The sequence below is a fragment of the Tamandua tetradactyla genome, chromosome 7 (assembly GCF_023851605.1).
Source record: "Tamandua tetradactyla isolate mTamTet1 chromosome 7, mTamTet1.pri, whole genome shotgun sequence".
Classification (NCBI taxonomy): Eukaryota; Metazoa; Chordata; class Mammalia; order Pilosa; family Myrmecophagidae; genus Tamandua; species Tamandua tetradactyla.
This window is the reverse complement of record NC_135333.1, coordinates 124981983-124996909: the sequence shown is the minus strand read 5'-3', so window position 1 is coordinate 124996909 and position 14927 is coordinate 124981983. Positions and strand designations below refer to the sequence as shown.

The 14927-nt window shown below is 47.1% G+C and overlaps 3 pseudogenes; all 3 read left to right on the top strand.

Annotated features, from left to right (window-relative positions):
- Positions 1-2047: 2047 nt before the first annotated feature.
- Positions 2048-4018, top strand: LOC143690659 (Krueppel-like factor 4 pseudogene; annotated as a pseudogene).
- A 4482-nt stretch (positions 4019-8500) lies between these two features.
- LOC143690658 (zinc finger and BTB domain-containing protein 47 pseudogene) lies at positions 8501-10380 on the top strand (annotated as a pseudogene).
- A 1565-nt stretch (positions 10381-11945) lies between these two features.
- LOC143690657 (mitoferrin-2 pseudogene) lies at positions 11946-14003 on the top strand (annotated as a pseudogene).
- The last annotated feature ends 924 nt before the right edge of the window (positions 14004-14927 follow it).

Sequence of the window (14927 nt, the reverse complement as noted above, 5' to 3'; positions counted from 1 at the left end):
AGAAGAGAGAGAGAATGGAGTGAGGATAATGGTTGACAATTTCCCAGAAATGATGAAAGATACAAATCTACAGATTTAAGAGGCTTAATATATTTCAAGCAGAATAGATAAAAAGAAGTCCACACATAGACATAACATAGTGAAACTGAATAATACTAAGAAAAACTGCACATCTTAAAAAGCAGACAGATTGTAGTTACATGAGGTTATGCATGTGCAAAAACTAAATGACTCGTAACATGCAAGCTCTGTGCATTCCATTGCATGGAAATTTTATCACAATAAAAAATAAAATTAAAAGCAGCCAGAGAAACAGATTATCTTCAAAGGAGCAGCAGTCAGGCTGACAACTGACTTCTCTATAGCAGCAATGGAAGTCAGAAAACAATAGATCATGTCGTCAATGTGTTGAATGGAAATAACTCACAGTGAGGATTTTATGACCAATGAAAATATCTTTCAATAATGAGAATGAAATACAAATATTTTCAGACAAACAAAAAAACCAGAGAAGTTTGTGACCAGTTGTCACTCACTAAGGAAAATTCTAAAGTATGTACTTCTGACAAGAGAAAAGAGACCCTAAGTGGTAGGTCTGAGACATAAGAATGAATGGTGAATAACAAAAGTGCAGAATACATTAAAAATGTATGACTGTTGACTATATAAAACAACAATAATGATGTCTTTTGGAGTTTAAACATTAAGGTAGAAATAAAGCACACCAACATAATAACATGTACACTGGGAGGCAAGTGAATAAAGTTAACTGCTTCCACATTTCTCGTATTGTCTGAAAGGAGAGTGTGCCAATTATCAGCTATGTCTTTCAGCTTCAATCTATCCTACTATACACCACTGCGATGCTGGGGCTGGTATTCTGCAAGCCACATTTCTTCTTCTTCTTCTTCTTTTTTTTTTTTGTCAACTGGTTCCCTCTTAGTTTCTACCAATAGAAGTGCTAGAAGGAGACTGGGAAGCTGCAGGAGGAAGAAAGGATTTCCTTCTTGTTTTCTTTCTATGCCTTTCATGTTGACATGGAGCAGTAGATGGCCCAGCCTCAAGTTTCTTTCAGCTCTCCCAGAATCGGCCTCCATATGAGCTTCAGCTATTCTAGGTCCCTTCTCTGTCTTTCTCACTCTGACAGCCATCCTCTTCATTTTGTTCCTCAGATCCAGGGGTGGGAGCTGCATCTTGTGTATTTATTTCTATCTTACCTTAATGTTCTCTTTTGCTTTTTCATTCCTCCAACACTTATTTAATCAACTCTCTATATTTTCTTTGTCGAAGTATCTAGTGTGACTTTTGTTTACCTGACTGAACCTTTAGTGACACAGATAATGCTGATTAAATTTTAATTTTTATAGGCTAAGTATTTAGGTAGTAGGTAAGAGCAGAGAGTATAAAACTTTCAAATGAGTGAATGGAGAAAAATTTTGAAGAGAAAAACAGAGCCAATCTATGATACTTCTGATTTAAGAAACACCATTATTGAAACTACTACAAAAAGGATATAAACACTACAAATTAATGCATGACATTCTATTGATAGAAATATACATCCCAATATCAGGGGTATTAAAATATGAACAATGTCTTTCCTAAGATCCATGAAATATATAATCTTCTAGTAAGAAGGAATTTCTAAAATGTAAAGATACAGAATGCTTAGCAATGTAAAGGTGGAAAAAATACACCCTGCAAATTATAATTTTAAGTTTGTGGTGGCAGAGATAATCTAATGTGTCATTAAACTAGTTTTACCTTCCTCCTGGTTAAACCACCTTTACCAACATCCTGTGGAGTTAGGTGGACCCATGTGATTGAGTTTTGGCCACTGAAATGTGGGCAGAAGTCATGGACACCATGCCTGGATCCTAAAATGTGCTTTGTTCCACATTCGCTTCAATCCCCTCCCTGCAGACTGGATAGCAATTCCTAGGGAGAGCTTGGCTGCCATGCTTAGAGATGGTAGACCTTTCTCCCTGAGTGAATTCTTGGAGCAGAGCACCCTACACCACCACTTCCAACTACGCCAGCCTCTACCATGGGCAAGCAATCAACTATTGTTAATTCACTACATTTGGGGGTTATGTATTAACTCAAGCTAATACAGAAACTGATAGCGGAAGTTGAGTGCAGCTGTAACAGAAACCAAAATATATGGCACTGATGTTTAGCAATCAAGTAACAGGCAATGACAAAATCGATACTTCAGGCTCAAATGATGGCAATCCATTTGCTCAATAAAAAGAAACAATAACCCCAGGTATTTCAAATAGAAGGAATTTAACAAGGGAGTCATTTGCAAAAATGTTGCAAAAAAAGGATGGAGTAATTTTCCTACATATGATTCAAAATCCAGGAAAAAAAGAAAAAGAAATAATTGATAAAATCGATTATATTAATTAAAAGAGTACTTTTTCCTGGGACATTCATTTCCTGTGGCCATTGTAACAAAATTTCCCAAACCTGATGGTATAAAGCAGCAGAAATTTCTTCTCTCACAGCTCTAGAGGACAGAAGTTCAAAACCAAGGTACAGCAGGCCGGAGGAGCTCTCACACATGAAGCGGTGCCACCCGGCCGCCCCTACGACCTGGGGACGGCGACACTGGCCACCGAACTAGAAAGTGGCCGAATTCGTGCGGCTCGCAGGGGCAGCAACCCGGCGCTCCTACCCCTGAGAGAGACGGAGTTCAATGCTCTTCTGGACCTGGACTTTATCCTGTCCAACTCGTTGTCCCATCAGGATTTGGTGGTCACCACCGTGTCCTCGTCAGCGTCCGCCTCATCCTCGTCCTCCCAGTCAAACAGCGGCTGGGCCAGTGCGCCTTCCACCTGCAGCTTCAGTACCCGCCACGAGCCGGGGGTGGGGATCCTGGCGTGGCTCCGGCGGCTCGGGGGGCGGCCTTCTCCATGGCCGAGAGTCTGCGCCCCCTCCCACGGCACCCTTCACCCTGGAGGCGTCCACGACGCGAGCCCCTCGGGTGGCTTTGAGGCCGAACCCCTGCGGCCTCAGTTGGGCCCACTGTACATTTCGCTGCAGCAGCAGCCGGCAGGAGGCGGCCTGCTCGGCAAGTTCGTGTTGAAGTCCTCACCGAGCGCCCCTGGCAGCCTGTGTGGCAGCCAGTATGGCAGCCGGGTCATCAGTGTTAGCAAAGGCAGCCCCGACAGCAGCCACCGGGGGGTGGTGGCGCCCTACAGTAGCATCCCGAGGCGCCGCGCATGTGCCTAAGATCAAGCAGGAAGCGGTCTCTTTGTGCATCGTCGGTCCGCCCCTGGAGGCCCACATGGGCACTGGACCCCCTCTCAGCAACCGCCGCCGCCGCCTCCTCCCGCCCCCCCCCCCCCCCCCCCCCCGCCGTGCACAAATTCCCCTTGGGGCGGTAGCTCCAGAGCAGGACTGGTGCTAAGAAACTGCTAAGTAGCAGGAACTGTCACCCCGCCCTGCTGCTGCCCCAGGGTTTCCATCTTCACCCCTGGCCCAGCTACCCACCCCTCCTACCCGAGCAGTTGCAGCCGCAGGTTCCGCCCCTCCAATAGCAAGAGCTCATGCCACGGGCTCCTGTAAGCCCGAGGACGTCAACCCAAAGTGGGAGGAGAAGGTCCTGGCCGCTGAATAGGATGTGGGCTGCAGCAAAACGTATGCAAACAGCACTCATCTCAAAGCACACCTGCGAACCCATATGGGTAAGAAGCCCTACCATTATGACCGGAATAGCTGTGGATGGAAATTTGTCTGCTTGCAGGAACTGACAAGACACTATCAGAAGCACACGGGCCACCACCCCTTCCAGTGCCAGAAGTGCCACTGGGCTTTCTCCAGGTCAGACTACCTTGCCTTACACATAAAGCGGCATTTTAAAATCCCAGAGAGTGGGGAGATGACCGGTGCTGCCAGAACAAAGTTCAGTATTTTCTACCTTTCGCACTATCTTCCTGATGAGGGGGGAACCCAGCTGGAAAGCACTACAGTCATGGACAAGTTCCCAGCGAGTCAACTTAAGAACAGATAATCAGGAAGAATAAGGAAACCAAAAGACACATCTAAGAACAGGTGGGGTCTGTGACTATGTCTTCTGTTCATTCCAACTCTAAATCCAACTTGAATATTCCCGAACTTGGGAAACACCAAGGAGGTGACTAGAAGCTGTGGATATCAGGGTATACATTAGATCTGTGCATTGTGGGGTAGGAAGGCCAATTCCCTTGACTAGTGTTTCAATGCAATATAAGCATACAGATAAACAAACAAACGAATGAAGGTACAGTAGGGCCTCTGGAAGCTCTAGGAAAGAATCTATTCCTTGCCTCTTCCAGATTCTGTTGGCTACAGGTGTTCCTTGACTTGTGACCACATCACTCAAATTTCTGACTCTGCCTTCTCATTATTTTCTCCTATGTGCATATCTGTGCCTTCTTTTCTGTTTGTATAAACTGGAAAAGCTCATGCAGTTCTTTTGGTGTGTAACACACTTCCTCCTGAGTCACGCTTTGTACCTCACTCTTTGATGACTACACTAAGAAAAGTATATGTAGTATGCTTATATATATATATACATATATAATAATAATAGTTATTATTAATATCTTCCTCTTTCATAGGTAATTGAGAACATATTACACATACTTTTCTCTACTTTCCTTTTTCGTTCAACAAGATGTCCTGAAGATCATTCTATAATAGAAACTATCGTATATTTAAGTATATAAGATGCTTTTTAAAACAGTGGAAGGATTGATTGATCATGGCATTCTTTAAAATGACCTGTTTAGTTGATCTATAGATTCAATGCAATACCAGTCAAAATTCCAAAAGCTTATTTTTATGAAAAGGAAAAGCTAGTTATCAAACTTATTTGGAAGTGAAATGGGATTTGAATAGCCAAAAACATCGTGAAAAAGAAGAATGAAGTGGGAGGACTCATGCTTCCTTACTTTAAAGCATATTATAAAGCTACAGTGGTCAAAACAACGTGTTACTTGCATAGAGGTAGACATATTGATCAGTGGAATTGAGTTGACAGTTCAGAAACAGACGCTCAAGTTCTTTGAGCAGGCTTCCAAGTCCACTCAACTGGGACAGAGCAGTTATTTCAATAAACAGTGCTGGGAGAACTAGATATCCATATCCGCAAGAATGAAAGAGGACTGCTATCTCATTCCCTATACAAAAATTAACTCAAAATGGATCAAAGACCTAAATATAAGAGACAGTAACATAAAACTCCTAGAAGAAAATGTAGGGAAACATCTTCAAGATCTAGTAATAAGTGGTAGTTTTCTAGACCTTAAGCCCAAAGCACAAACAGCAAAAGAAAAGAAGATAAATGGGATCTCCTCAAAACTGAGCATTTCTGTGCTTTAAAGGACTTTTTAAAAAGGGTGTAAAGGCAGTCGACTTAATGGGGGAAAATATTTGGAAATCACATATCTGATAAGGGCTTGATATTCAGAATATATAAAGAAATCCTGCAACTCAACAATAAAAAGACAAACAACCCAATTTAAAAATGGGCAAAAGACATGAAGAGACATTTTCTCAAAGAGTAAATTCAAATGGCTAAAAAGCACATGAAAAGATGCTAAATATAACTAGCTATTAGGAAAACAAAAATTAAAATCACAGTGAGATATCATTTTACACCTACAAGAACAGTCTCTATTAAACGAACAGGAAACTACAAGTGTTGGAGAATATGTGAAGAAACAGGAATACTTATTCATTGCTACAGGGAATGTAGAATTGTACAGACACTGTAGAAAACAGTTTGGTGGTTCCTCAGAAAGCTAAGTGAGGAACTATCCTATGATCTGGTAGTCCAGCTACTGGATATATGCTCAGCAGGATCGAAAGCAGGGATGTGAACAAATACTTGCACACTGATGCTCACAGAGAAACTATTCACAAATGCTAAAAGTTGGAAACAATCCAAGTGTCCATGAACTGATGAGTTGATAAACAAAATGCAGTATATATATATAATGGAATATCATTCAGCAGTAAGAAGGAATGAAGTCCTGAAGCGTGCAACAATATGGATGCACCTTCAGGACATTATGTGGAGTGAAATAAGTCAGACGCAAAAGGACAAATATTGTATGATTTCACTGATATGAACAAATTATACTATGTGTTCTAGTTTGCTAGCTGCCAGAATGTGATATACCAGAAATAGAATGGTTTTTAAAAGGGGGAATTTATTAAGCTGCTAGTTTATAGTTCTTAGCCCATTAAAATGTCCCAAATAAAGTCTGTAAAAATGTCCAAATTAAGGCACCAGCAAGAGGTTACCTTCACTCAAGAAAGGCCAATGAAGGGTTTCTCTTTCAACTGGCAAGGCACATGGTGAACATGGTGAAGTCTACTAGCTTTCTCTCCAGTTTCTCTCCTGTTTCATGAAGCTCCCCGTGGGGCACATTCCTTCTTCATCTCCAAAGGTCTCTGGCTACGTGGGCTCTTGTCTTTCTCGTGGCTTTCTCGCCATTCTTCCGTGTCTCTCAAGCTTTCTCCAAAATGCTTCCTCTTTTAAAGATCCAGTAAACTAATGAAGACCCACCTGAAGTGGGTGGTGTCACAACTCCATCTAATGAAATGTTAATACCCACAGCTGGGTGAGTCGCATCTCCACGGAGATAATCTAATCAAGCTTCCACCAAGCAATAATGAGAATGAGGATTAAAGGACATGGCTTTTCTGGAGTACATTATAGATTCAAACTGGCACTTATAGAATCTAGAATATAGGTTACCGGGAGATGGAATGAGGCTAACGAATGGGGAGCAGTTGGTGAAGAATGTTTAACTAGGTTGAATTTAAATGAGGGGAAATGGATAGAGGTGATGGTAGCACATTATTATGAGTCTAATTAACAGTGCTGAATTGTGTGTGAATGTGGTTGATAGGGGAAGTTTAGAGTCATATATGTCAAAAGAAGGAAAGCTAGAGGTCAAAAAAATGGGACTGTATAGTTCAGTAAATCATGTGGTAGATGATGACTGTGATTAACAGCCCAAATATAAAAAATTTCTTCCATGAGCTATAACAAATGTATGAAACTATTACAAAGAGTTAATAATAGAGTGGTATATGGGGGAAAACACACCTATTACAAGTTATGAGCTATAGTTAACAGTAATATCTTAATATTCTAATTTCAACAGTAACAAATGTACCGCACTAATACTAGGGGTCAATAATAGAAGGGTGAGTCTGTGATCTTGGGATTTGCCACTATGAAACTTATTCCCACCAAGGGCAGACTAAGCATACTTAAAATTAGGCACAAGAATCAACCCGAGAGCCTCTTTTGTTGCTCAGATGCGGCCTCTCTTTCTAAGCCCAACTCACTGCCCACCCCACTATATGGGCTATGACTCCTCGGAGTATAAATCTTGTCTCCCAGGAGACAGAACTCCTGGGATAAGCCAGGATCCAGCATCAAGGGATTGAGAGAGCCTTATTGACCAAAAAGGGGAAGAGAGAAATGAGACAAAATAAAGTTTCAGTGCTGAGAGATTTCAAAGAGAGTTGAGAGGTTATCCTGGAGGTTATTCTTATGCATTATATAGATACACCCTTTTTAGTTTATGGTGTATTAGATTGGCTAGAGGGAAGTACCTGAAACTGTAGAGTTGTGTTCCAGTAGCCATGTTTCTTGAAGATGATTGTATAATGATATGGCTTCTGAATAGGACTGTGTGATTGTGAAAACCTTGTGTCTGGTGCTGCTTTTATCTATGGTACGGATAGATGAATAAAAAATATGGATAGGAAATAAACAAATAATAGGGGGAACAAAGGTTAAAATAAGTTGAGTATATTGAAATACTAGTGGTCAATAGGAGAGAGGATCATGGGGTATGGCATGTATGAGTTTTTTCTTTTTTCTCTTTTATTTCCTTTGCTGGAGAGATGCAAATGTTAAAAAAAAAATAATCATGGTGATGAATACACAACTATGTGATGATATTATGAGTCATTGATTGTAACCATGACAAGAATGTTTATATGTCAAGAATGTTTGTATGTTTGTGGTTTACAATAAAAATACTTTAAAATGTTTTTTCATGAGGAATAAAAAAGATATGGATAAAGAATAAATAAATAATGGGGGGACAAAATAAATTGAGTAGATGGAAATACTAGTGGTCAACGAGAGGGTGGAGTAAGGGGTATGGAATGTATGAGTTTTTTTTTCCTTTTTATTTCTTTTTCTGGAGTGATGCTAATGTTCTAAAAAATGATCATGGTGATAAATACAAAACTATATGATGGTATCGTGAGCCACTGATTGTGCATCACATATGGAATGTATGTGTGTGAAGGTTTATCAATAAAAATATTTTTTAAATAATAAGAATAATAGAAGGGACCCCCCAGGATCATCGTCACGGTGTCCTGCTTCATGGAGCATCCCCGGCCGGGCGTCTGGGGGCAGCACGATCTCACAGGCCCCTGTGAGCCCCCAGCACCAGGGCACCATGCTGGGGTCGAGAAGACAACGGACTCACCAGCAGCTGAGTTCTCGCTGGTGGAGGACGTGGCACTGCACTTCACCTGCCTGATGGGCCGCCTGAACGTGCAGTGCCTCTTCCAGCCCGACCTGTGCAACGTGGACCTGGTGCTGGTGCCTTAGCACAGCCTCTTCCGAGCCTACAAGGGCTACCTACAGCCAGTTCTTCCCCTCGCTCTTCACCCACAACAAACAGCTGCAGCAAATGGAGCTGTCCCAGGATGTGCTGGCAACAGACCGCCTACAGAAGATCCTCAACTTTACCTACAAGTCCAAGCTGCTTGTCAATGCAGCCACCGTCCACGAGGTGCTCAGCGCCGCCTTGTTGCTGCCGATGGCTACGTCACCACATCCTGCCAGGAGCTGCTGGACACCCACTCCCTCAGCCCGCCAGACCCCAGAGCCGTGGCCCTGGCCCAGCCAGGCACCAGCTGCACCGCTGCTGCGCTACTACTGTGACCTCAAGCAGGAGGCTGACACCCTCAGCCTGCTCAAGGTCCATGCCCTGGTGCAGTCCCAGACATTGTGGCAGTGAACCTCAACAACCAGGCTACACATGTCCACTGGGCCCAAGGCTGGCAGGGCCCGGCCACCATGGTGCTGGGCCAGGAGGACAGGTTAGAGACTTGGAGCAGGGGAAGGAGAAAAAGGAGGGAAGAGGAAGGGCACAGCGAGCAGGATCAAGAGAGCTCAGAAAAGGAGGACGAAGAGGAGAAAGAGGCTGGGGCAGTTAGGTGTGGAGTGGGGCTGGGGGCGCCGGGGCAGTCGGGCTGACCTCCCCTCCCCTTGGGTGGCATGGCCACACAGCCTTGTAAAAATGTCCAGCGTGAGGACAACCCTGAGCCCAAGATAGCCGAGCAGGGGGTGGGGGTGGGGTCAGAAGTGGCCAAAGCCACCCCTGTGAGTGGCCTCTGCACCGGCCAAAGGACTGCCTGATGCCGACAGGTTGGGGGCCAAGGTGAAGCTGTAAGAGAAGCAGGGCCACCTGTCCCAGAAGTGCCCACGTGTCTTCAACAACCGCTGGGACCTGGAGAAACACCTGAATGTGACCCACAGCTACACTCAGATCAGCCACCAGTGTGGCAAGCACTTCCTGCTGGAGAGCAAGCCCCTCTGCACCGGTACACGGACTGCGAGCGCAACATCTAGTGTGTGACTTGTGGCAAAGGTTTCAAGAAGCTCTGGTTCCTCCATGAGCACACAAGATCGTGCACGGCTATGCAAAGAAGTTCTACACCATAGCCCACGTGCGTAAGCACATGACAGTCCACACCAGGGACGTACCCTTCCCCTGTGAGACCTGCGGGAAGTCCTTCAAACGCAGCATGTCTCTCAAGATGCACTCCCTGCAGCGCTCTGGGGTGAAGCAATTCAGATGTGAGATCTGCAATGAGCGCTTCCCGCACAAGTACCAGCTGCCATCACACATGCGCAACCTTGGCCACAAGCAGTTCATGTGCCAATGGTGTGGCAAGGACTTGAACATGAATCAGTGCTTTGATGAGCACATGAAAACCCACACAGGGGAGAAGCCAAACATCTGCGAGAACTGCTGCAAGAGCTTCACCAGCCCGCGCAACACGAAGCGGCACCAACTCACGCACAGGGGTGAGAAGCCATACCCCCGCGACGGCGGCAGCCAGCGCTTCCGCTTCTCCAACATACCCAAGGCCCACGAGGAGAAATACTTCCGTGTCAGCCAACCCCTGGCCGGCGTCCGGCCACCCTCTGCCCCAGACCTGCCCTGGGTCCAGCCTCTCCCCCACGCCTTGCCCCTGTTCCCGGGCCTCCCGTAGACCCTGGCGCCCCTACCCTTCCCCACCACTGCCAGCACAGCCAGGAGGATGAACACCAGCAACTAGCTGCCAACTGCGCAGGCCCCGTCCTGTACTGGCCCCGCTGCCCAAGACCCGCAGGGTGGGCTCCGGGAGGAGGGACCCCTCCGTCCTCCCCCTCTTCCCTGCAGCAGGCAGCAGCACGAGACTAGGTGCGTTGGTCCCCCCACTCGGGAGGTGGTTGGACATGCTCTGCCAAAAGCCCCTGGCCGTGGGAGGTGTGCAGGCTGGAGGCCAGGCAGAGCTGGTGGAGGAAGCCTTGCTCCCAAGTGCCCCCCACCTCACACATCTTTGAGCAACTCATTGATGCCTTTTATCTTTTTTGAATGATAAAGAAAAAAATGAAACTATTTGCAGCTCCACCCTTCAGAAGAAGGGGTTGCTGGAGGCAGTAGGTACAGGGAGCGAGATGAGGTTGAGAAGGACCTGGGCAGTGGGTGTGACCGGTTCACCCATCACTCTGCAAGGCCTGAGCTGGGGGAGTTAGCCAGGCCTAATCTGAGTCAGCTTCACTGTCTCATCTCCATCTCCCCTTACTCAGGAGGGTTTTCGGGAGAAGCTGAGGGTGCCAGCCCCCTCGGAGGAGGTATGGAGCTGGTTCCACAGCTGCCAACTCTGGGGCTGGGGCTTGAGGCTTAGATAGCCATGAGCGGGGCTGGGTGGGGAGCTGAGATGTCCGAACACGGCACACCTGGCTCTGCCCATGTGGCGTGGGGCAGGCAGGGGCTGGACCCCAGGGATTTGCTTTCTCTGCCCACACCCCTGCCTACAGACACAGAGTTCCCCAGTCTGTACCAAGCTGCACTGAGGGCCGCAAGTCCTGGAGAGGATGTCCCCAGAAGCTGCTGGGCTCTGGGGGTGCTGTGGGCCAGTTCCTGTTGGGTAGACAGGCTGTGGCTCCCGCAGCACCAGCTGGGAAGAGGCCTGAGTCAAGGAGCAGGGTGGGTTAGACCCTAGAAGCAGGCTTGAGCAAGCTTTTAGGGTTTCAAGGAGCTATTTGTGGGGCAGGGCTGCTGTTCAGGGAGCACCCCATCCCTCACCAGCTGCCCCAGCCATACTTCCCACACCCGAAGGAGATGTTTGTGTCCATGTTCATTTCTGCTCCCTGAAGGCCAGCACCAGGCTTCAGCCCCCACCCCTGGCTAGTCTCCAGAGTTCTTGTCCCTTCTGGGTCACTGCAGGTGAGAGGAGCATGTTCAGGCTCCCGGGTGGGAGTGCCTGGGAAGCCCCAGTCCATGCCCACTGCCTACCCCCATGAAGTCGGGCACTAAAAATAAGAAGCCTTTTTTTCTGTGGTCATTGAACATTTTTATTCTTGCCTTTAAAATGGGGAGGAAGTTTCCATAAGCTACATGTTTCCTAGTTAAGCTCTTTCCTATTGTGTTTCATTTTTATACTCTTGCACCTTAAACCCCCACTACTGCCTACCCCAGCCCTCACCCACACTAGCTTCCCGGTGTGGCTGGAGTAGGAAGAGGCCTGAGTCCAAGTAGGCTGCAGGAGAGGGGGAGGGGGTACTGGACCCCACCAGCCTGAGGGCAGAGGCCCACAGCTTTGGGGCAGGGAGCTGGGGACATCTTAATCATCAATATATGAAGCACTTTACTCTATTTAAAAAAAAGTCATGGGCTGCACCTGAGGCAGAAGTGACTGGGCTGGGGGCCGGTGGCGGCAGCACTGGCAGCTCCGGTGGGCACCGACACTGGCCTGGGTCATGGAGTTGGAAGGGCAGGGGCCACTGATGTGGCTGGGTAGAGAGCTGGCGTCTGGTCTGGGATGGAGCCGGGGAGAGTCGCATTGCTGGTTGCTGGATGGGTGGCTACGGCAGGGTGTGGGCAGGGGGCTGGGAGTATGGGTCGGTTCAGACTACAAGGAGCTGCCTACGGGAGCCACTATCACCAGGAGCGTGCTGGCCGGCGCCTCGGCAGGGGTCGTGGAGCACTGCGTGATGCATCCCATCATGAATCCTGAACCTGGCTCCGAACCCGACCTGGGGCTGACCCGACCCCCGGGTTCTGTCCAGAGCCAGAAGCCAGGAGCCAGGCTGGGAGCTGGAGCTGACGTGGGTTCCTTCCTGGTTCCTGCCGCCACCACCCAATTTGACCGATTCTCCCTGCAAGCAAGGCCCCAGCTGGGAGTTGATCCCAGTCAGAAACCACAACCCATTTCTAATAGGCAGTAGATCTGAATCAGGCTTAGATCAAAAATCTGTCATCCACAGCCCTGGATCCCAGCTGGGACTAAGCAGGAGTAGGGTGGGATGGAGTAGCCCGAAGCACAGTAAGTGCTACTAACTTGCTTAAAGTGAAGTCAGCGCACGTGAATCAGATGCTGTCTGGGCGAGTGTTTTCGCAAGCTGCTTGCTGTGTCTTCTCTTGTGAAGGAGGTATGAACCTGAATTTGGGATCTCTCAGCCTGATAAAGAATTTACATTTTTTACAGCTTAACCCATGAATGTGTGGAAATCATTGAGCAGCCACAATTCAGAGTTCCAGACTGGAAATAATATGGGAAATAGTGGATTCAGAAAAAAGTTTTGTTTTCTGTGTGCAGAGAACATGATGCTCCACCTATTTCCTGAAGATGAAAACCGAGCTGGTAAGATTAGGACTGTGAGTGCTGGGAGTCTATCAGCTCCTAAACAAGAGAAATGGAACTGATACTGCAATTTCTCTGGCCACATGAAGTTGACAAAAAAGGGAAAAGTTACCTAGAAGGGAAGTGTACTGGAAAGTAGCTGTGAGTTTAAGGAAAGTGGAATTATATCACTGTGAGGGTACGATTCACGGGAAAGTAAAACTATTTCCATCCAGAGCCAAGCAGAATGACTAATGGGTACAGCAGTCAGATCCTTCTGAAGAAAAACCCAATGCAGAGCCTATAGCCTTACCCAGCCTCCTGCTATCACTATGGACTGGAAACCCTCTGGAGGATTATAAGAACCATGGGGGCACTCAGCGTCGCAGCAACAGGCACAGGACCTCCCCATGCCCTCTATTTTGCCTGCTATGAAAAGTGAAAAAAGACATTGCGTGATGTAATCCACCCTGGAGGCACTAGCCACATTGCCAATAGTGCAGCCGGGTATGTGGCAACATTACTTCATGATGCAACCATGAATCCAATGGAAGTGGTCAAGCAGAGGATGCAGATGTACAACTCACCATATCACCGAATGACAGACTGTGTACAGGCAGTGGGGCAAAATGAAGAGGCTGGAACCTTTTACTGCCGCTGCACCACCCAGCTAACCATGAACAGTCCCTTCCAAACCATTCACTTCATGGCCTACGAATTCCTACAGGAGCACTTTAGCCCGCAGAGACGGTACAGCCCAAGTTTCCATGTCCTCTCTGGAGCCTGTGCAGGAGCTGTTAGTTGTCGCTGCTACAACCCCACTGGAGGTTTGGGAAATACAGCTCAACACCCAGGAATCCCTGGCTTTGAACTCAAATACTACAGGACACATCACAGGCATGGCTAGTGCCTTCTGGATGGTATATCAAGTATGTGGGGGTGACTGCCTACTTCCTAGGGGTGTAGGCTATATTAATTACCAGATCCCCTCCACGGCCATCACGTGGTCTGTGTATGAGTTCTTCAAATACCTCATCACTAAGTGGCAAGAAGAGTGGGGGGCAGGCAAGTGAAGTAACACTCAATGAAGCCAGGGGTTCAGCCACAACTGCTGTGCTCTGCTCTACTCCAGCCACACTCTCGTCTCCTGGTATACTCAGCCTTGAGTGGAGTTGGAAGGAAGGTAGAGGGCTCTCCCCAGGCTCTTGGCATTTTGGCCAGCACCAGTTCCTGCCACTCTCTGTCGCCACCACCTTTCCTTCCAGGCCCTAAGGAAGGGCAGCAAAACACTCCACAGCACATTTGACAGCTTCTCTCCATCCTGGCCTGATGACCTGCCCTAGACTATTGCAGACAGTTAAGCAGCTCAGTCCCCTGGTTCCTAATAAAAAGGTTTAAATTAAATAATAATAATAATAGAAGAGGAATAAGGAGTATGGGATGTTTGGGGTTTTCTCTTAAAAAAAAATTTTTTTTTAATTTTTATTTTTTTTCCTGGAGTAATGGAATGTTCTAAAATTGATTGTGGTGATGAATGTACAACTATGTGATGCTATTGTGAACCCTTGATTGTGTACTTTGGATGGACTGTATGATATGTGAATATAACTCAATAAAACTGCATTTTTAAAATGACCTATTTAGTTAAAGAATCTGTATGAATCTTAATCCTTATTCCTGGAGGCCTTATAAAGAGAATGTGGAAATCTCAGAAGTTTGGATGGGAGGTGTCCGCAGCCGTCTCGTTCGGCTTCTGATCCCCGGCCGGCGAAGGGAACAGGAGGGGAGAAAGAGACAGACGCAGGCAAACCGACTCGAGTGATAAACACGGGTTCGAGGCACGCAGCGGTTGTGAGCACAGACCTTTACTGGAGTTAAGCTTGCATTCTCTGTTACAGGTTCCACGCGGGCCTAAGCACCCCGCGGGGAGACAACCTCTGTGCGGCCGTCAGGTACGGCTCCCTGTGGGTCGTCTCCACCCACCCTGTCCGGGTAAC